We start from the raw sequence: 21,117 nt of genomic DNA, 5'->3' as shown, positions 1-21,117 counted from the left end.
AAAAACTGTGCCCCGTTTGTTGGTGTCATTGTGAGGAATTGTCCCCCATCCTTGGTGTCATTGTGAGGAATTGTGTACCATCGTTGGTGTCATTGGGCCCCTTTGTTGGTGTTATTGAGCCCCTTTGTTGGTGTCAGTAGGAGAAACTATGTCCCATTGTTGGTATCAGTGAATTTAAATAGTGCCCCAAGGGCCGGATAAAAGCAAGCAAAGGGCCGCAGTTTGGAGACCACTGCTTTAGGATATTGAAGAAAAATTTTTCAATTTAAATTCAGGAATAAAACATTTTTGCAATCCAATGACATTTGTGTCCAGTATTTGTTTTTAGTTTTTTCTTCAGTATCTTCAAAGGCTAACAGGACAGATGGACCCCATTATGCATAGGCTCCATGCATACACCGAATGTGCTTATTTTACACAAATATATCTTATGTTTAATTATATCCAAAAAAAGTACCTGTGTGCACGCAGTAAGACACGATTAACATAACTTATACATGCTTTGCAATATGGAGCTTGTAGAGAATACTTTGAAGTCCACATGTAACAAAATGTGCAGTTCAGTCTGAGCAAATGGTGAAGACTAAAAAGGTAATCCGTGGATGCTGAAGAGTGACCATTATCAAAGTGATCAAAAGATCCAAAAACCTAGATAGCCAATGTTCTCTTGTAGAGGTAAGGCTTGGCCTGGCCCTTTCCTGCTTCCCCGAACTATCAGTTGCTGTAATGATGGTCAGGTTTACTGACTAATAGGGAATCTCAGGAGGTAGGAGGGACAAGTTCAACCTCAACATTTTCAAGGAAAGTGCATATAAATTTAGTTTCCTGTATCCTTAGATCAATTGATCTTTTTGACACTTGATTTCCACAGAATATCACCTTTAGTTTTGTTGTATATGCTCAATTTAAACAATAGTAGTCGTAACTGTTTCAAGAGGAATCGGTCAGTAACAGCAGAAAGTAAATGGTCCTAGGACTGTAAATTCTTACTATCATTGAACAGAAAGTGTTGGGCTTTTCTTATTGGTTTAATTCTTAAAGATGAATTAGTCATGCGGGTTAATTGTTTCTTATTTATTTAAGGACACTTAAACAGAAGCTGCTTATCATTTCATGACAGAAAATATGTGGTACTTACTTTGTCTGATAGACAGATCGAAATTTGAAAGGTTCAGCAGGAACTGGTCCATCGATCCATTGTCAATTACAAGCAAAGCTACATTTTTATTGATTTCTTTTTTGCATGGTCCCAAACGTCCAGCCAGATAGTATAAGACTTTGGAAAAAACAAAACAAAGGGAAACTTTTTTTTATTTAATTTAGTGTAAGGAAGGATTCTAACCTCCTGTAATTTCTTTGCCATCTGCGTCCCATTTGGAGAGACTTTTCCTCATGTCCGGTAGCCACAAAAGCAAATGGGAGGAAGTCTCTGGTAGCCACCAGGGTCACCAGAATAAGTGTCCCCATTGGAAGATTTCCTTCTTTTTAGTGGTTTGCGAACAATTTTGGATTTTCTTTCACTTAAATTTTTGGTGATAATGGTCAGCGGGGCAAACAGAGAGGTGAAACCCCCTAACAGGAACAAAAAAAAGAGAGCAAAAAAAAAAAACTGACAGGTATTCTAATTCCCCTCTATGCTAAAAAAAAAAAAAAAAACATTTTGTCTTCAGTTTTGAGTTAATCTGTGTTCAAATACCATTAGGGTTGCCACTGACACCAATGCTGGAGCTATTATTGCAGCAACTGACAGCTATAAAGGGGAAAAAACTGCACTATTAAAAAGAATAAATAAAAAAATTTGGATGAAACAATCCAGGTAAAGCAGCAGCTTGATGTGAGATGAACGTAAATGGATAGGAGAAAGCCGCACTAGTTAAAGTCCAAAAAAATACTTTGGGTTATTTGATTGAAGAACATGAACTTGTTCTAATGCCACGTACACACAACCGTTGTTCATGTCCTGCAAAAAAACAAAGTTTTTCTCAAAGTGATTTGTCGTGATTCCTCTCAAGCCTGGGCCTTGCATACAGACGTTCGTGAAAAAAAATGCTTGAGCAAAGCGCAGTGACGTACGATGGCACTATAAAGGGGAAGTTCTCGTAGACTGGCACCACCCTTTGGGCTGCTTTAGCTAATTTCCCCATCTCATAACTTCTGAGCATGGGCGTTTTTTCCCCCCTCGTAAAAGCGTGCACACGACCATTTTTTCACGACGTGAAAAACAACGAGAAAAAATTGAGCAGGTTCTAAAAAATTTTAGCCCATTTTTCTCATCGAGAGCATACACACAGCCGTTTTTCACAACCAATTAAAAAAAATCGCATTTTTCTCATCATGAAAAACGGTCGTGTGTACGCGGCATCAAAGTTTCGAATGGCGAGATGAATTCATCTAATTGTAGACACCACAGTGATTGATTCACAAAAGTGCATTGCCGCCATATAGAAAGCTTGCTTACCAGATAGCAAGCAAACCAGGCATGTGGCTATAACCCAGCCAAGGCCTTTACTTGCACGGATGATCTTCGGGAACCCTGGATGGATGGTTGCACTGATTTACACATCGATAGCACCATAAGATCCGTAATCGTAATATTCTCTCCTCCATGTGTTCTCTAAATATTTAAAGTGTGTACCGGGCTTTGGCTGTCATCAAGCAGGGCTGAAATTGATAGTACAGCCCATTCATTTAGTGTGGACTGTCTAACTCATTGCAAAGCACCTCCTACACATTAAAGCCCTTTGTGAGTGTCAGGGGCCACACTTGAGGCACTCTTACATTTTCAAGTTGATCACACTGGTTTAGGGTGTCATCTGAGATTTTCTCTTGTTTGGATACCTTGGAATATTAAAATGCTGCAGACTTCCATGCTGTTAAGTTAAAATTTAACTATCATGAAATTATGTTTTTGATCAAGTGCTTGTAACTAATACAGTTTCCATTCAATATTTAAAACACATAGCCTATGAATGCATACAACTGAATAGAGGACTTCTTAAAAAAAAGAAAGAAGAAAAAACAACTGAATTTCTGTAGACATAAAGCGTGTAAAACTCAATGGGACGTCTGGTAAGATATGCAGTCACGTAGACCTCATGCTGATATCCTCTTTGATAGCCTTATCTCTACTTTCCTGTTACTGTAGATGTGCAAGGTGTCTAAATATGACACTGCAGTTCAGTTGGCATCATCTACTCTTAAGCTCTCATTAAAGAGTGTTCCTAAACCCAGGACCCTGCACTCACTGGTTTCCCACAGTGCACAGAACATGGACATGCAATTATTTTAGTTAATGTATACTGCTAAATACCTTGGCTCATCAGCAGTATATAGCAGTCTTATGCCTTCTATCAGTGTCTGGTTAAAGCTTGTAGGAGGAGTTTTCATTCTACTCTGAATATCCCTTGAGGCTGCAGGACCCATGACCCTCTGTCTGGACAGTGCTGATCAGCCCTGTGCTGATCACATACGCTCTCCCAAGAGAAAAAAAAGAACTCTCTAGCAATACACACTAAACTGAGCATGTGCCGAGTGCCCACCAGCCTTGTGCATTATCATTTGATGTATTTATTAAAATATAAAATAGAAAAAAACTACTCACAAGAATGGAAAAAAACACAGTGTTATGGTGTCTCCAGATCCTAAAGAGAGGACATGCAAACCACTGCTGGCCGATGCGTTTCGAAGGATTATCTTCTTCCTCAGAGCCTCAATACTGGTGCGCCTTCTTTTTTCTATTCTCTCATTTGACTACTAGGAGATAACCCTATCCTGGAGGGCAGCAAGGCCTAAGATATTATCCATTCTGAACCTTGGATCGCGTGGTGAACACATTTGTGCGCAAGGGTATTTGTTTTGCTGGTATTTGAAACAAAACAAAAAAAAAAAAATTGAGCCCTCTAGCAGTGCTCTGTCACCGCTCCTCCTGCTTCCATTTTAACCCGGTCTTTCTTCCAGGTTCAGTCGCTTTGGCCACTTAAATGGTCAAGCTGTGATGTCACTCCTGCACATGCGCAGAGAAGTCACACCACCACAGCACAGACACAGAGGGTGCCCTAAATATGATCTGAGCTGTGCATGCGCAGATCAGATAACATTACCGCTGAAAGGCCAGGAGAGGCATTTATGATAGAAGAGACCCCTCGGGTCACTTCTGTTAATAAAACTCTGCCTATCAGTGGTTGTTATATTATTAACTGCAACACTGATTTAAGTACAGGCCTATAAAGAGGTAAAATGCAAACGCACAAATATGTATACACCACAGTTCCCAGAAATAACGGTCAAAGTATATATGTCATTTTGCTAAATATAAGCAATGCTATGCATTAGCGCAAGCAAGTATTTATTGTTTAGAAGGAAGTATTCACAGACAATTCATCTTGCTGGATAGTAGACAGTGTACAGTTGGTGAAAATCTTGGCAGCCATTCCACAATAATGCCAGAGTGGCTCAGCAAAACCAAGGAGAGTACAACAACATAAATGGCTGTGGGCAAGAGCTCTCAGAATGTTCCTTTTTAAAGGGACAGCTAAACACTAATTTCATGATGCAGAAGAACCGTGTTAGCTTTTCAATATTTTGAAAACCCTTGACACACCCGCACAAAGTACTTTTTTTTTTTTTTTACATAAGCATGTTGTACAGCCATGGCCAAAAGTTTTGAGAATTACACAAATACTAATTTTCACAAAGTTTGCTGCCTCAGTTTTTGAGATGGGAAATTGCATATACTCCAGAATGTTATGAAGAGTGATCAGACGAATTGCAATTAATTGCAAAGTTCCTCTTTGCCATGAAAATTAACTTAATCCTATAAAAAAAAAATCCACTGCATTTGTCAAGAAGGCTTCAGGGTGCCCAAGAAAGTCCAGCAAGCGCCAGGACCGTCTCCTAAAGAGGATTCAGCTGTGGGATCAGAGTGCCACCAGTGCAGAGCTTGCTCAGGAATGGCAGCAGGCAGGTGTGAGCGCATCTGCATGCACAGTGAGGTGAAGACTTTTGGAAGATGGCCTGGTGTCAAGAAGGGCAGCAAAGAAGCCACTTCTCTCCAAAAAACATCAGGTGGTTTATGCCATAATGTGCTAGTGTGCACCGCATATTGGCACATTATGATACACTTACTTTAATGTGTTCTTCAGTGCTGCTCTGTCACCCTTCTTTTGTGTCCCAGCAGCTTCCATCATCACCTGGTCTTCCTGCCAGGTTTCTTCTCTCTGGCCACTTGAAAGGTTGGGCGCAATGCGCACGTGAGTCACATCACCAGAGCACAGATTATTTGCCGTACATGTACACTGAGGTATACTTGTGGGGCCCAATGTACATAACAAGTGAAATGTAGGTCATGCATTTTTAAAAGAAGAGACCAATTATCTCTTTTGTCATAAAAACCTGTCAGCAATTATTTTTTAAAACAGAGTTTAATACCACTTTAACCACTAGCTGACGGCCGTACGACTTTGTACGGCCTCAGCGCGGCTCCCAATCTCTAACAGGCCGTCTTTTTACGGCCGCCCCTTTGCACGTTCCCCGCGCGCGCTCCCGAGCGCGCAGCGGGGAACTGCTGTGCTGGCCGTGTCCTTTGGACACAGCCAGTCACAGATCGCCGTGAACGGCCAATCGGAGTGGCCGTTTCCTAGGCGATCTGTGCGGCCAATGAGAGATGATCTCATATGTTTACATATGAGATCATCTCTCATTCCCGGCTCTCGCAGACAGCGGTGCTGTCAGGGGAGAGAGGAGACGGATCTGTGTCTCTTGTATCCCCCCCCCCCCCCCCCCCCCACCCATCCCCCCCCCCATCCCCCCCCCCCCCCCCCCCCCCCCCCCCCTCCCCCCCCCCCCCCCCCCCCCCCCACCCCCCCCCCCCCCCCCCCCCCCCCTACGAGATCGGTCACCCCCCCCCAGTCACCCCCCTTCCCCCACAGTTAGAACACTAATTAGGCTACACATTTAACCCCTTCCTCACCCCCTAGTGTTAACCCCTTCCCTGCCAGTCACATTTATACTGTAATTAGTGCATATTTATAGCACTGATTGCAGTATAAATGTGAATGGCGCCAAAAATGTGTCAAAAGTGTCCGATGTGTCCGCCATAACGTCGCAGTCCCAATAAAAATCGCAGATTGCCGCCATTACTAGTAAAAAAAAAAAAATAATAATAATTCTGTCCCTTATTTTGTAGGCGCTATAACTTTTGCGCAAACCAGTCGCTTATTGCGATTTTTTTTTTTTTTACTAAAAATATGTAGAATACGTATCGGCCTAGACTGAGGATAAAAAAAAACGTAAAAAAAATTGAGCTATTTATTATAGCAACAAGTACAAAAATGTTTTTTTTTTTTTTCAAAATTGTCGCTCTATTTTTGTTTATAGCGCAAAAAATAAAAACCGCAGAGGTGATCAAATACCACCAAAAGAAAGCTCTATTTGTGAGGAAAAAAGGACGTTAATTTTGTTTGGGAGCCACGTCGCACGACCGCGCAATTGTCAGTTAAAGCGACGCAGTGCCGAATCGTAAAAAGTCCTCTGGTCAGGAAGGGGTTTAAGTGCCCAGTAAGGAAGTGGTTAAGTTACCGCATTATGAAAAGAGCAGTTTCTCTTCCCAGAGGTCTCCAGGTTATGAGTGAATTGGATGCAGGTGCGGGTAGTTTTTTTGGGACTCAATGTTAAGCCCTGGAGTAAAAGGTAATATTTTACACAAATTAACTTTTGTGTGATAACTGGTATTGTTGTCAGTTAACCCTGCCTGGTGTACCTGAGGGGCATCCACCCTATTATGGAAGCTGTAAAGGAAAGCGTCAACTGGGCCAGCAGAGAGAGGCTTCTCATGCGACACGCACTCATGGTAATTTGACATCACAGAGTTTTCTAGCATTGATCCTCAGAAATTTCTATTTGCAGTTTTGCCATGGATAAAAAGTAGTAGTAGTTTGTGGCCAGTAAGGGATGGTGCCTAGTTCGAAAATTCGCACAGAGGCCCATTTGTAGTGATGTCATTGCCAGCTATACAGGGGCAGATTTGATAGACGTGCAGTATCTGCCCTTACTATCGGTAGCATAGTGCTGCTTGAGCCGCTAATGTAGACAAAGCCACATATAAACAGCTTTATGGGACATTTTGGGGTTTATTTACTAAAACTGGAGAGTGCAAGATGTGGCGCAACTCTGCATAAAAAACATTCAGCTTCCAGGTTGTATTGCCAAAGCTTAATTGAACAAGCTGAAGTTTTCGTAAATATACCCCTTTTTTGTCAACCATAAAGGCATCAAGGTAAAAGTAGAAACATTTGTTCTGCATTCTTTAAGAAAAATAGCCTGTCAGTTGCTTGAACGTTGCCCTGAAATGTCATAAAACATAAAATGTTTAAGAAGAGTTGCCTCAGCACATGCCTGTCCCCAGATGGAGTTTAGTCATTAGGTTTTCACTGATTTTGTCTGTTCTTGGCTGCGTGGTTGCTTGGCTCAACTGTGCTTCAGAAATCTCTGGCTTGTTCAATTCTAATTAACATCAAGTTGAATAATTAACACATGCCTACAATGAAAGTCAGTAGGTAATAACTATATTTTACACATTTCTGTCGGTATTGGATACCGGGGAAAGTGTGAACTTCAACCAGGACTATAAACAGAAGCTGTGAATCAAAAACTAGATGCACCTTGGTACATAAAGATCATGAAATGTTTAGAAATATTGTCTCAAATAGGTCACAGGTCAAATAAATGGTCAGTATTAGTCATTCAAATACAGTTTCTGCCCACAACAGCTTTTTTTTTTTGTTTGGAGAGAAACAGGGGTGTGAGATTATACTTTTACAACCATGCTAGAGATATCTATTGCTGGTTCCTCTGATGTCATCCCTCCCTACTTGCTCCTGTATGTGAAAGTGTATGTTACATTTTTTAAAAGGAAATCGATAGTGTTTAGGCACCTTTCACACTGGGGCGGTGGCGGCGTCTGTGGTAAAGCATCGCTATTTTTAACAGTGCTTTCCACCGTTTTTGCAGAGGTTTTCGGCCGCTAGTGGGGCGCTTTTAACTCCCGCTAGCGGATGAAAAAGGGTTAAAACCACCTGCAAAGCTCCGTCGTAGCCGTGCTGCCCATTGATTTCAATGGGCAGGAGCGGTGGAGGAGCGGTATACAACACCGCTCCTTCACCGCTCCAAAGATGCTGCTTGCAGGAGTTTTTTTTTTTTTACGTCCTGCCAGCGCATCGCCTCAGTGTGAAAGCCCTCTGGCTTTCACACTGAGACTGCAGGGGAGCCGTTTTTCAGGCGCTATTTTTAGCCCAAAAGCACCTGAAAATGCCCCAGTGTGAAAGGGGTAAGTGTGTGGGTATGTGTATGTATGCGTGCATGTTTTATTTTAAAAAATAATAATTTTTGCTATTACTAAATCAGATTCACACCCAACTCCAGCTTAGGTATAGCTGAGGAAATGTCAGCCCCTGGCTGCTCTAAAATAATCTGTGATCACTGCCCTTCTGCCAATCCCAACCCACATACACACACTTTTTCAATGCTGATGGACACCCAGCATCATCCAAACCACTGCCTATTGTTCATTACAGCCTACAGTAGGTACAGTATCTATCTATTTTACTGTGGGTAAAATACTTGAACCTGGAGTGGGGTTTTAACATATATGTTCCTGGTAAATGTAGGTATACTTTAAGGGGTCTATTCATTGCACTTGCTGTGCAATAAATATATTGTAAAAAAAAATAAAAAATCAATCAGTGCTGCATATTAGTGCCACTTTTACATTAAATAAAAAAAAATGTATCAATATCGGCGAGTACTTGAAATAAGGTATCGGTACTTGTCTTAAAGTGGTATCGGTGCAACTCTAAAATTGTCTACTTTCTGTTATAAAACGTATTCAATAAAATCTAATTTCTTCATATAGTTAGGCCAAACTGTATTCTGCTACATGTCTGAAAAACCAAACTGTGTTTTTGGGGACACTATACTATTGGGGGCACTAATATGATCAAGATAATGATCTATACAGACACTATGCTAGTTATGGCGGTGATTAGTAACTTAATGTGTGACTGTGATGGTTTGGCAGGCAATCTGCCGCTAACTGACACTGGCTGGGAGGGACACTAACTGGCACTGACATTGCTAGTGACACAAATACAGTGAACATACTGTATGAATGACACTGGGCTGGGTGATGGGAGTGACTCAAGGGGTTAACTGTGTGCTTAACAAATGTATGCAAGTATATTTGTGATGCTTTTACTTACAGATCTGGCTGGAGTCTCTCCTTGCTTTGTTTTGATTGCTAACTTTAAGCAGGGATAAATCTAGCCAGAATCTGTGTTGTGTTTATAAACACAAAGATCTATGTGCTGTGATTGGGTACAGCTGATCAGCAGGTATACAGCCAAAATCATTGGCTGTAACCCCGCGGACAAACTCACGCTGTGTCCAGCACAGGTCAGCAGGGGATTTCGAGAAGTGCCTCTAAACCAGGAACCTCACAGTGATGTACGAGGTAGGCTGCGATGCCTGGGGGTCGGCAAGCAGCAAAGCTAGCCATGCACATATAGACAGACCCTAAAAGGTTCTTCCCTCCATATTATACATGTCTCTCTCATTGGCAGTTGTATTTCGACAGCCAGCCCTGTTGAACAGCTGTTGCATCTGATTGGATGCAGTTGCTGTTTAGGTTTACAATTTTTGTCTTGGTTGTTCCGTTTTTCAATTGATGTTTGGTGGGAGACATGCTACAAAGCCACCCACTGAGTGAATTTCAGCTGGCTCCGTGTATGGTGAGCTTTACACTTAGCTAAAATTTGATGAGTGTCATTACCTTTTTAGCATTTCCAAAAAATTACATGTTACTACAAGTAATTATTTGGCAGTTTGTTACTACTGAAATCTGTTTTGCATGGAGTTTTTTTTTTTTTTCGTTTAGAGAAGTACAACCTATCTAGCTGCAACACTAGCCATTTGATATTTTATGTTATTAAATAATCACTTCTCCATTTCAATCAACACCCATGATTTTTTTTTCAAAAACTGTCCGATGTTGTTTTCTTAAAGCTATGACCAGCCACTGGACTTCTGTACACTGTTTGCGTACAAGACTCCTCCAGACATGTAATCTCATGCTCAAATGGCGTTTTTTTCCAGGTGTTTTTCTTATGATAGCCCTGGAACTAATCTTGTGATTAGGGAGACACTCTCAGCTAGCTCACATGAAGGAGGAAGTTCCTGCTACTTGTAAATCAGTTTAGCAGAAACACAAAATGTAAAAACAAAAATCTGTGAAATCGATGATCAGGGAAGGACTTTTTTTATGCTCCCAGGCTGCCATCCATGCATTAGATTATTGGGCCTCATGCACACTGGACGTTCTAAAAATGCCAGTAGTGTTAGCTGTTGAAAGCTGAAGAATGAGTTTTGCAGTGTTTTTAGAGTAGCGTTTTTTAGCTGTTGCGTTTCTTCGCTTTTTTTTATTTAATTTTTTTTTTGCAAAACTCATACAAAAGCTTATGGCTCAAACACGCCAATAGACACAGAATAGCCAAGTTTTTCAGTGCTTTTAAGCTTTTATTAGCATTGGAGTGTGTGATACATTTGCCTATATGTCTCAGTGTACTGCTCCCTGCTTGCCATGTCTGTAGAGGTAGAAAGGAATTTCATGTGTGATTCATTCCTCTGACAGGTTATTGACGTGCTAATGTCCCCTCACTATTCTAAAGGTTAATTGATCTATTGTGTTGTGTAAAGAAGATCTGTGTTTACCCTTAAAAGATGAGTATTGTATCATCAGGCTAAATGATTAGAGAAGTAGTATGTTAATTATTCTGATTGCTTCAGTGTAGTAATTAACTCCAGTGATGTCTTTATCTAAAGAAATGTGTCTGCGTGGTCGGCTCCGACTTGTCTCCTATAATCTGTATGGGAAACCCCACTGTGTGAGGGGGGCGTTCCTAACAGGCTGTAACCACATATAAGCTGAGGTTTTGTGTCAATAAAGTGTCTTCTTGGTTCCAGCATCCAGTCTTGTCTCATGTGTGGCTTTCTGGGCGATTCCAGGGATATCCCTCCTCGTGGAATATTGGGGTGATTTTCGTTATGGGAAGAAGGGAACGTTGACGGGGATATCATACCGATACCGTCACAGAGTGTTTTTACTTGTTGTTTTTTTTTTCAGCCAGAAAATGCCCCTGCCAAAAAATGCTTGTAACAGCCTATGTGTGCATGGACACATAGGATAACATACTGTGGAGTTTATTGGCTGCAGAAAAAACACCTGTAGCCAAAAACAGCACCTGTAAAATTGTCCAGTGTTACATGAGGCCTTAATATATATTATGTGTCCAGAGGTGATATACACATGCTGGTTGCAAGTCAGTTTCCCACCCCAGAGCAAAGAAAGGATAAAGAGAACACATGCACCTTTAAAAACGAATCTGCAGTGGTAGCTGATGGGGAAATTTCATATTTTTTTAATTAAAGTTGTTTCACCATATCTAAACAAGCCTCCTAAACCTGGTTACCTTAGCTGAATTTATACCAAAGGAATGTCATTACAAACTGACCAAGTTCTTAAAAGGTCATTTTGCTTGCAAGAAGGTTGGTCATTTCCTCACCTGTGTATATACTACAGCTAAAACGTGGAATAAGTCTCACATCAGAGCTGCTATCATGCACACGTCTAAATCAGATCATCTGTGCCAGGCCACGAAAGTGGGTGGGACTCCGTGGCGGAAAAGTCATCTTTAGTTAGGTATTCTTGTTCTATTTTCTAATATTGTTACATTAGTTTTCCGTATCTGTCATTACTTAATTAAATGTTATACTGTATACAGTATCTCACAAAAGTGATTACATCCCTTACATTTTACATTGCTTTTCATGTGACAACACTGAAGAAATAACACTTTGCTACAATGTAAGGTAGTGAGTCTACAGCTTGTATAATAGTGTAAATTTGCTGTCCCCTATAAATAACACCACACAGCCATTAATGTCTAAACCGCTGGCAACAGAAGTGAGTACACCCCTAAGTGAAAATGTCCTAATTGGGCCCAATTAGCTATTTTCCCTCACTGGTGTCATGTGACTCGTTTGTGTTACAAGGTCTCGGGTGTGAATGGGGAGTAGGTGTATTAAATTTGGTGTTATCGCTCTCACTCTCTCATATTGGTCACTGGAAGTTCAACATAATCCCTCATGGCAAAGAACTCTCTGAGGACCTGAAAAAAAAATTGTTGCTCTACATAAAGATAGCCTAGGCTATAAGACGATTGCCAAGACCCTTAAACTGACCTGCAGCACGGTGGCCAAGACCATACAGCGGTTTAACAGGACAGGTTCCACTCAGAACAGGCCTCAATATTGTCAACCAAGAAAGTTTGAGTGCACATGCTCGTGTCATATCCAGAGGTTGTCTTTAGGAAATAGATGTATGAGTGCTGCCAGCATTGCTGCAGATGTTGAAGGGGTGGGGGGTCAGCTTGTCAGTGCTCATACCATACGCTGCACACTACATTAAATTGGTCTGCAGAAGGATCCCTTCTAAAGATGATGCACAAGAAAGCCCTCAAACAGTTTGCTGAAGACAAGCAGACTAAGGACATGGAATGTCCATGGTCTGATGAGACCAAGATAAACTTATTTGGTTCAGATGGTGTCAAGCGTATGCAGCAGCAACCAGGTGAGGAGTAAAAAGACAAGTGTGTCTTGCCTACAGTCAAGCATGGTGGTGGGAGTGTCATGGTCTGGGGCTGCACAAGTGCTGCTGGCACTGGGGAGCTACAGTTAATTGAGGGAACCATGAATGCCAACATATACTGTGACATACTGAGGCAGAGCATGATCCCCTCCCTTCAGAGACTGGCCCGCAGGGCAGTATTTTAACATAACGACCCCAAACACACCTCCAAGACAGCCACTGCATTGCTAACGAAGCTGAGGTTAAAGGTGATGGACAGGCCAAGCATGTCTCCAGACCTTAAACCCTATTATTGTATCTGTGGGGCATCCTCAAACAGAAGGCGGAGGAGCGCAAGGTCTCTAACACCCATCAGCTCCGTGATGTCAATATGGTGGAGTGGAAGAGGACTCCAGTGGCAACCTGTGAAGCTCTGGTGAACTCCTTGCCCAAGAGGGTTAAGGTAGTGCTGGAAAATAATGGCGGCCCACACAAAATGTTGACACTTTGGGCCCAATTTGGACATTTTCACTTAGGGGTGTACTCACTTTTTTGTCAGTGGTTTAAACATTATTGGCTCTGTGTTGAGTTATTTTGAGGGGACAGCAAATTTACACTGTTATACAAGCTGTACACTCACTACTTTACTTTACATTGTAGAAAAGTGTAATTTATTCAGTGTTGTCACATGAAAAGATATAAAATATTTACAAAAATGTGAGGGGTGTGCTCACTTTTGTGAAATACTGTACCTACAAGTGTTTGTGTGATCTCTCTTTGTACATTTTGAATACAACCTGGAAAACCAAAACGATCACATAACTGTGATGAAACAGTAGCTCACATAATATTGTCCTGACCAACGCTCTATCCTGGCCTAGGCCAACAAGTCCCTAGCCCTAGGGCAGCACTTTGCAGGGGGGCAGCACGGAAAGAGTCTCCGCCTGCTTGCGCTACACTGTTAGTGTAGCAACAGCCTGATAGGGCAGACTGGGCTGAGAGACAAATTGGGGGGGGGGGGGGCACTGCTTCTAATTTTGACTGTCCTATCATCCTGGACCACAAACCTTCCTCACTGTGCTATTTTTTCTGCTGCACCATTAGCATGGTTATTTCTTCTTAGTCCTCTCCATAAAATGATCAGAAATTTGTGCTTAAAGTAGAACCATAGGCAACACTTTTTTTATTTTTTTCCATTTTGGATAGAGTAAGGGAGGGTTATAGCCCCTGTCAGTTTATGTTTTACCATACCTGCCCCATTGCAGAGATTTCCCTTCACTTCTTGCCCCATAGTCAAACAGGTAGTGAGAGGAGATCAATGCAAATTAAGGGAATCCATTGCCTCAGGCTCTCGGAACTAGTGTCCCGGCTCAAATTTCAGGGCTGGTCTTAAACAGAAAGGGGTGTGGCCTTGACAGGAAGGGGTGGGTCACATTTAAATTAGGGGGTGCATGAGTTTAGTCAGGCCTAGGTCAGCACAAAACCTTAATACTCTACTGGTCCTGACATGTTTCTTTTCAGACACATTCTCTTTAATAGGTGCATAGCCAACCACAAAAATTGTACACATGATGAATTCTTGCAAGTAAACCACCTGGACTGACTGTAAAAATTAGCTTGTGTCAATGTTGTTGTTTTGTGGAAATGCTCAGAGTGTGACATATTCTGAAGCGTTGCCATTTTGCATACTTAAATACTAATTTCTTAACTATGTGTAATTACTGTTACAGATGGAGCTTCAAGCTGTTACACACTAGTACCTAAGCTGAAAATAAAATTTGAGATTAGAAATTCAGCTTTATGATGAAGCAAATAAAGGGAAACGTGAATAGTGTGTGGTATGCTTTAACTCTTTGGTACTTATTTAAGAACTTCAATAACTCCTAGGAGAATATCAGAAATTGCATTACAACCAGACTCTTGGCTACCTGTTATGCTATTTTTTTCCATAGCTTTGGGAGACGAAGACTGGGGGCAACTAGTAAAATAATTGGCTGTGCAACTACCTTCCACTTCCAATTTTCAGACTTTTTCCTGCATTTGTGTTGACTAAAGCCAGGGAAACCTGCAGCGTGTTAATTACATAACATATTTGACAGTTCTTCTCTCTAGCCCTCTCCAAGCAAGCTCATGTTTTGTTTCACATTTCTTCATGTCTCTTACAGAAGGTTGACAATTTGTTCCACACCAGTAACTATTGTCTATATTAAGATTATGTGTGGTATTTTTATGGAATTTCAGCAATTGTATCCAACAACCAAATTTGCATTCTGGTAACATGTATACATTTTAACTTTAATCTCTCAATCAACATTAACTATTTTAATCCTCATAAAGTAAGCATTAGTAAACAGGCATGTAATGTATTTACTTGTTTTACATTTTTTATTTTTATAATTTTTTTGAGATTTTTTATTTATTTTTATATATTTTTTTTATAATTTTTTTCAGTTGCTTCTTTGTTTATGGCCTAGGCCAAATTGAAGCCATTCATATATCTGAATTATAATCCGTCCTGACGACTTTAATGGCCAAAATATAGGAACCTCGGATTGTGGCCTTGAAGGCATGCCACACTATCCCTTGAAAAGCAGTGTTTGTATTGAGAGACCAATAAGATTCGATTTGCAGGGAAATTGGTTCAGCGACACGATCATTGTGAATCCATTGGGGAGCCAGTCTCCAGGTACCTGGATCTTTCTGGTTTGCAAACAGGAGGCACAATTCAGTGCGTGGAATAGTCAGAGAGACCTGCTGGGAGATGAGAGGCCTCGGATATTTTTAAGAGCACCTGATCGCTTTCAAAAGTGAGATCAATTCTGGAGCCTGATCTGTGGACTGTGGATAAATGTGAAAACGCCTTGGAGTCAGTGTGTTTCCATCTCCACAGCTCTGCAAAAGCAAACATGTCTGCCCAGTGGGCGAGATCAGGAGAAGCAGCACACAGGGGGTTGGAAGAGCCTAGTGTGGGGTCAAGGATGGAATTAAAGTTCCCTGCAAAAATTATGTGTGTAGAAGGGAGGGGAGTTAGTTTCTCGTAGATGTAGAAAAAAGTAAAGTGGGGTCTGCTGGGGGAGGAAGAGGTTGACAAAAGCCCAAAGGACTGAGTGAAGTTCTAGCACCAAAATTATGTACCTGCCACCGGGGTCTAAAATAACTCTCTCCGCTTTACAGGGCAGAGCTTTTTTTTTTATAAGGATAGCAAAGCTGTGTCTGGGAGGATGAGCGGCGCTTTTAAGGCATCGCTGGATGCGCCAGGACCATCGCTGGAGCTGACAGATGGCTTTACGGGCTAAGATCACTGCCAATGGGGCAAAATGAGAGCAGGATTAGGCAGGATTACCACAAAGCTCTCTCCTCAGACATTTACAGGTGTTTTTTAATGTAAATTTTTCTTTGACTACTTGCAAAAAAATAAAAATTCTGAACGTAAACGATTCAAAACTGATGTTTTTTAACGTTGGATACTATCTGTCAAGTTAAAACGTCCTGTGTACATTAAGGCTTTATGTACGCTGTTACTGGTAAACGGTCGTTTAGAAGCAAGAGGGCGTTTTTTTATTTTTTAGTTGCCCCTGAACTCTCCTCTGTTATCAGTACTCTCCTCTGTTATCAGTACATGTACACAGGATTGTTTATAGTAGTTTCTAAGCAGTCTCCCTTTCTTGAGTTTAGAAACATTTCTTTGGAAAGCAAAAAAATGCCTTCAGGACGGATGTTCAGAGGCATTTGAAATGGCAAGCACCTGTAACAGCTTGTAAACGTGGTACCTCGCGTTTAACCGTGTTTCGTTTACAGGCGTTTTACATTTTTTGACAATTTAAAAAAAATAAAACACGCAAACGTGGCGGCAGAATGTCGGTTACTATCTGTCAAGTTAAATTGTTCAGGAGAGGTTGTCAAACGTCCCGTGTACATTAAGCCCTAGCCTAAAACTAATAACCTTGATTCTAAAATCAACAATTAACTCTCTTGTTTTCCCTGTATTCAAGGTTAATATGTTGCACACCACTATACTATCCTACCAACCTCCGCTTTGTAAGATTCCTCTTCCCCTTCTTCAATGCAGCCGACTGCTGTAGGATCACCAGCAAATTTAATAATCCTGTTTTGTACAATAGTGTGGTGTACTGTCGGAAGTATATAGAGCATAAGAAGGCACTCAACACACAGCCCTGTAGAGATCCACTATTTTACTTTCGCTCAAAAGAGGCGTATGGGCCAATCTTAACCACCTGAGATTTGTTGATTACAAAATTCTTAATCCAGAGACAGAAAGTGGCAGACCCAGCTTCAGCAATTTCCCAAACAAGTCTAGGCTAATGGTGTTAAAGGCCGAGCTGTAGTTCATAAACAGCATTCTCACATAGTTTGCAGGACTTCCGAAGACCTGGTGCCATATGCAATGCTAATGCAGTGGTGTGTTCTGTTCTCCTATTTGCTCTGTAGGCAAATTGATTAGGGTCAAGACTACTTGGTAAACTTGTCTTAAAATACCACAGGACTAACCTTTCTAGGCACCTCATAATCACTGGAGTATGTGTAAGCCAGGCTATCTATGACTGACTATTTGGGGATAGGTATAATAAGGAATAATAAGGCCAGATTTTAATCAGGATGAAACAATAGCCAATGACAAAGATCTTATTGAAAACCCCTGCCGATTGTTCTGCACATACCTTGAGAACCTTTCCTGGTGCTCCGCCTGTACCTGCTGATTTCCTTATATTTACCGTTTTTTTACCTCATGTTCCTGCACAGTGAGTTTAAAACTGCCAGGATCTAACAAAAGCCCCACATTATGCTTTGATAGTGTGATTTCAATTCATCCTTATTCAATTCCTCAACTAATGTGGTGCTGGCGTTTACCTTCATGTGAGTTTTCCCTCTATAATTGGTAATATCTTATATTTCCCTCCATCCCTCCCATGTGGTGTTCTCTTTTATTTTCAAATTTTTATAAGCAAATTTTTCCTCCCCTTTGCCACTCTCTATACTTGCAGCATTATACTTCTCTTTGTCTCCATTCCTAAAAGTGCTGTTTTGCTCCCTAAGAAGATACCATACTTCCTTAGTCGTCCAAGATTTCCGATTTGAAAAAAAAATTGATGTGCTTATATTTCATAACATTGTCTACACAGAACTTTACATAGCTCAGAGCTGAGTCTATATACAGATTTAAATCTTGCTGCTCAATCACATTCCAGTCCGTTATTTTAAAACAGTCCTGCAACTGTGAAAGAACTGGCCAAGTTTTAATTTCGTTATATACTGAAGCTATTCTCTACCCAACGGGAGAATATACTGGAAGTACAAATAAAGAGAAGTTATCCGACTGATCCAAATGAAACAGTTGGATGTCTCTTTTAAGCTTGCTTGATGTTGGCATAGACCCTTAGCCAACGTATTGTCTCCTCTGGTAGCATTCTTCACAAACTTGGGTCTTGGGAGCGCAGACTTTAAATTTCCTTGATTTAAAATCCCCTGCAACAAGGACTTCATCTTGCTAAACCGGATAAGCATCTGGATTACTGGCTTTCACCCTTGACAGTGTCTCCAGTGCCACCGCAATATCTGTATCAGGTGGTATGTATACTGTAATAATAATCACAACCGTGAATTCTCTTGGCAAATAAAACGGTTTAAACTTAATTGACAAAAATTCTAGCACCAGAGAACAATGATTGTTTAGATAGAACCTTAGGGATTGATTTACTAAAACTGGAGACTACAAAATCTGGTGCCAGCTTAGCATAGAAACCAATTTGAATCCAAGTTTAATTGTCAAAGCTTAATTGAACAGGCCAAAGTCAGAAGCTAATTGGCTATCATGCACAGCTGCACCACATTTTTTACCACGTGCCGCCCGATCACCGTCAAATGACGAAGGAGTTGTGCGGCTCTCATTCTGGGGTGACGTATGACTGCGCCCCATAACGGCCACTCTCGAATGCCCGCAGGGGGCGTGCAGCGTGGTGATTGCAGTCCAATCTGGGTAAAGAGACGATGATGCGGCTCTTTAACTATGTGATCGGCTGTGTCCAATCACAGCTGGTCACATGTAAATGCTGAAGTGCCTTTTTTCGGCTCTCCTCGCCTCACTGACTAAGTGTGTGTGGCGTGGAGAGCCGATCAGTGGCATTTCCTTGCAGGGGAGACCAGGACAGGTAATCAGGGCACTGATCATCAGTGCCCTGATTACAGTAAAGCCCCAACAGTGCCTATCAGTGACACCAATCAGTGCCCACCAGTACGGCATCATAGTGCCTCTTCATCAGTGCGACCTATTTAGTGCCCATCAGTGCAGCCTATTGGTGCCCATCAGTGCTGCCTCATCAGAAAAATGATTTATTTACTAAATTTACTAACAGAAACTAAAACTTTTTTTTCAAAATTTTCTGTTTTTTTTTCTCATTTCTTTATAGTAAAAAATTAAATGAAATTATGAACACAGTGGTGATTAAATACCACCGAAAGAAAGCTCTATTTGTGTTGCATGACCCCGCAATTGTCATTCAAAGTTCTGAAAATTGGCCTGGGCAGGAATGGGGTGAAAGTCACCAGTAGGCAAGGGGTTAAAGATACATTTTAAATGTGGAGCTGCGGTGGCTCAACGCGATTGGCACTGGGCTGACAAGCCATTCACCTCTGCAGCTAGGGGTTCGGATCACGCTCTCGGCTACATGTGAATTGAGTTTGGTGGTCTCAGCCCGGCTCCCAGTGGGTGTGCTATGCGAGGTAAGCCTGCGCTTAGTACGCCCACCCCCCTCCCACAAAAACCACCACACTTACACGCACTCGAAATTGGGTTAACATCACGCACTTTGACCACGCGGTCTCTAAAAAGAGAGGCGAAGGACTAACGGGGCTGGTTGAGCGGGCTAATCCTCTCACTCCCTTATAGGGAGTCCCTCTGCCCCGTTGGGCTTCAAAGCGGAGCAGGTAGGGCGGGCTGTGTGGGAGGACCCCCTCACACACCTGCCATTGCCACCCGGGGCATGGAGAAAGGTGGCAGATTGCCTCTGGGGGAGGCCTGCCTACTCCCAACTCCTGCAGTCCGGCTCCTCTCTCGAGTACACGCACAAAATACACTTTACAAAAAAAAAAAAGATACATTTTAATTGTGTACTTCAGCAAGACCAGAAATATTACAAAAAGGGAATAATGATACAATACTCAAAGGTGCAGCCTTTAACACTGTACAATCAGAGCAGAATGAGTTACAGCATACTGCAAGTACAGAAACTTTAAATGAGAACAAAGTTTATCCAGCATGTAATACAAGTGTAGCAACTGGACCAAAAATATCTACCTATTGGGGGGGGGGGAACCCCTTCAATATAAATGCCTTCCATTGCAGTATGCTGTGTAGACATTTTGATGGCTCTTAAACAAGACCTTTATTTTCCAGGGTAGAATTTAAATGTTTAAGAAGAAAAACAAAAAGATAGAAAATCCCAACAATGAACACAAGTCGATAGCACTACAATAGCGCTCTGAATTACTATCAGGATATTTGTCAACGGACACACATCAAGTAGTGTCCTACGTTATATGCGTAAACATTAGTCAGTAGGAAGAACAGAATAGAGAAAGAGGGGGAAAAAAGGGGGTATGAGGGGTATAGACAAAACAAAGATAAAATATATTAATACAGCTGGAACGCCATCGCTTCATGACCCACACAATCCACTCCATTATCTCTATTGACGCTCATTCTCTGATAGAATGATCTAAGTAAACCAAAGGACACGTAGGTGTTGTAGTCACTGGAATATTGCACCGCATTCTGCACCAGTTTTAGTAAATATCCCCCTCTCTGTCGGTATATCAGTCATTAAGAACATAAATGCAAAGTCCCCCTCTCCTCTGCTTTTGAATCCATATTCCCATCATGGCGATAACCATTCCGACCTGGAAGCTGTATAACAATATCAGGTACGAGAAGCCATATTTCAGTTATTGTCACAATACAGCAGTCCCTAACCAAATGTTGATCTAGCATTATTTAAAAGAAGATTTAGGGGGGGGGGGGGTCCTATGTGCCTGTCTCCTCGGTCTTGCCAGCACACCTGATAAACAACTTTGCTTCTGTTTCTGTTTACTCCCCTGCCATTTCCTATGGCATTTTCCAGGTATGGTGCCCCAGTTTGTGGTGCCCCAGTTTGCCGGACTATGTCCAGTGGGACATCTAATCTTCCCAAAAAAACTCCCTTAACGGATGTATTATACTGTAATCCAATCTCCAGTATCTCATTGCTGTTGTAGAGCAATTTTCCTTCACATGCCACAAAAAAATTTCAAATAAATAATGCATAACACAAGAATTGGAAAATTAAACGGCATGACCTTATATCCATTGTTAGTAATTTTCATAACTTGTGCACAATGATCATTATCAAGATCACTTAGTCCCAGGCTAGAGCCCTGTGAACCAGTTG

At 41.6% G+C, this 21,117-nt stretch overlaps 1 protein-coding gene across 1 annotated transcript in view; it reads left to right on the top strand.

Annotated features, from left to right (window-relative positions):
- The window catches only part of COG5 (component of oligomeric golgi complex 5), a 480,035-nt gene that overhangs the window by 64,411 nt on the left and 394,507 nt on the right, over nucleotides 1-21,117 (top strand). The gene's annotated exons all lie outside the window — the stretch shown is intronic.

The sequence above is a fragment of the Rana temporaria genome, chromosome 3, assembly GCF_905171775.1.
Source record: "Rana temporaria chromosome 3, aRanTem1.1, whole genome shotgun sequence".
Lineage (NCBI taxonomy): Eukaryota > Metazoa > Chordata > Amphibia > Anura > Ranidae > Rana > Rana temporaria.
The sequence above is the reverse complement of the archived record's forward strand: the minus strand, read 5'-3'. Positions and strand labels throughout refer to the sequence as shown.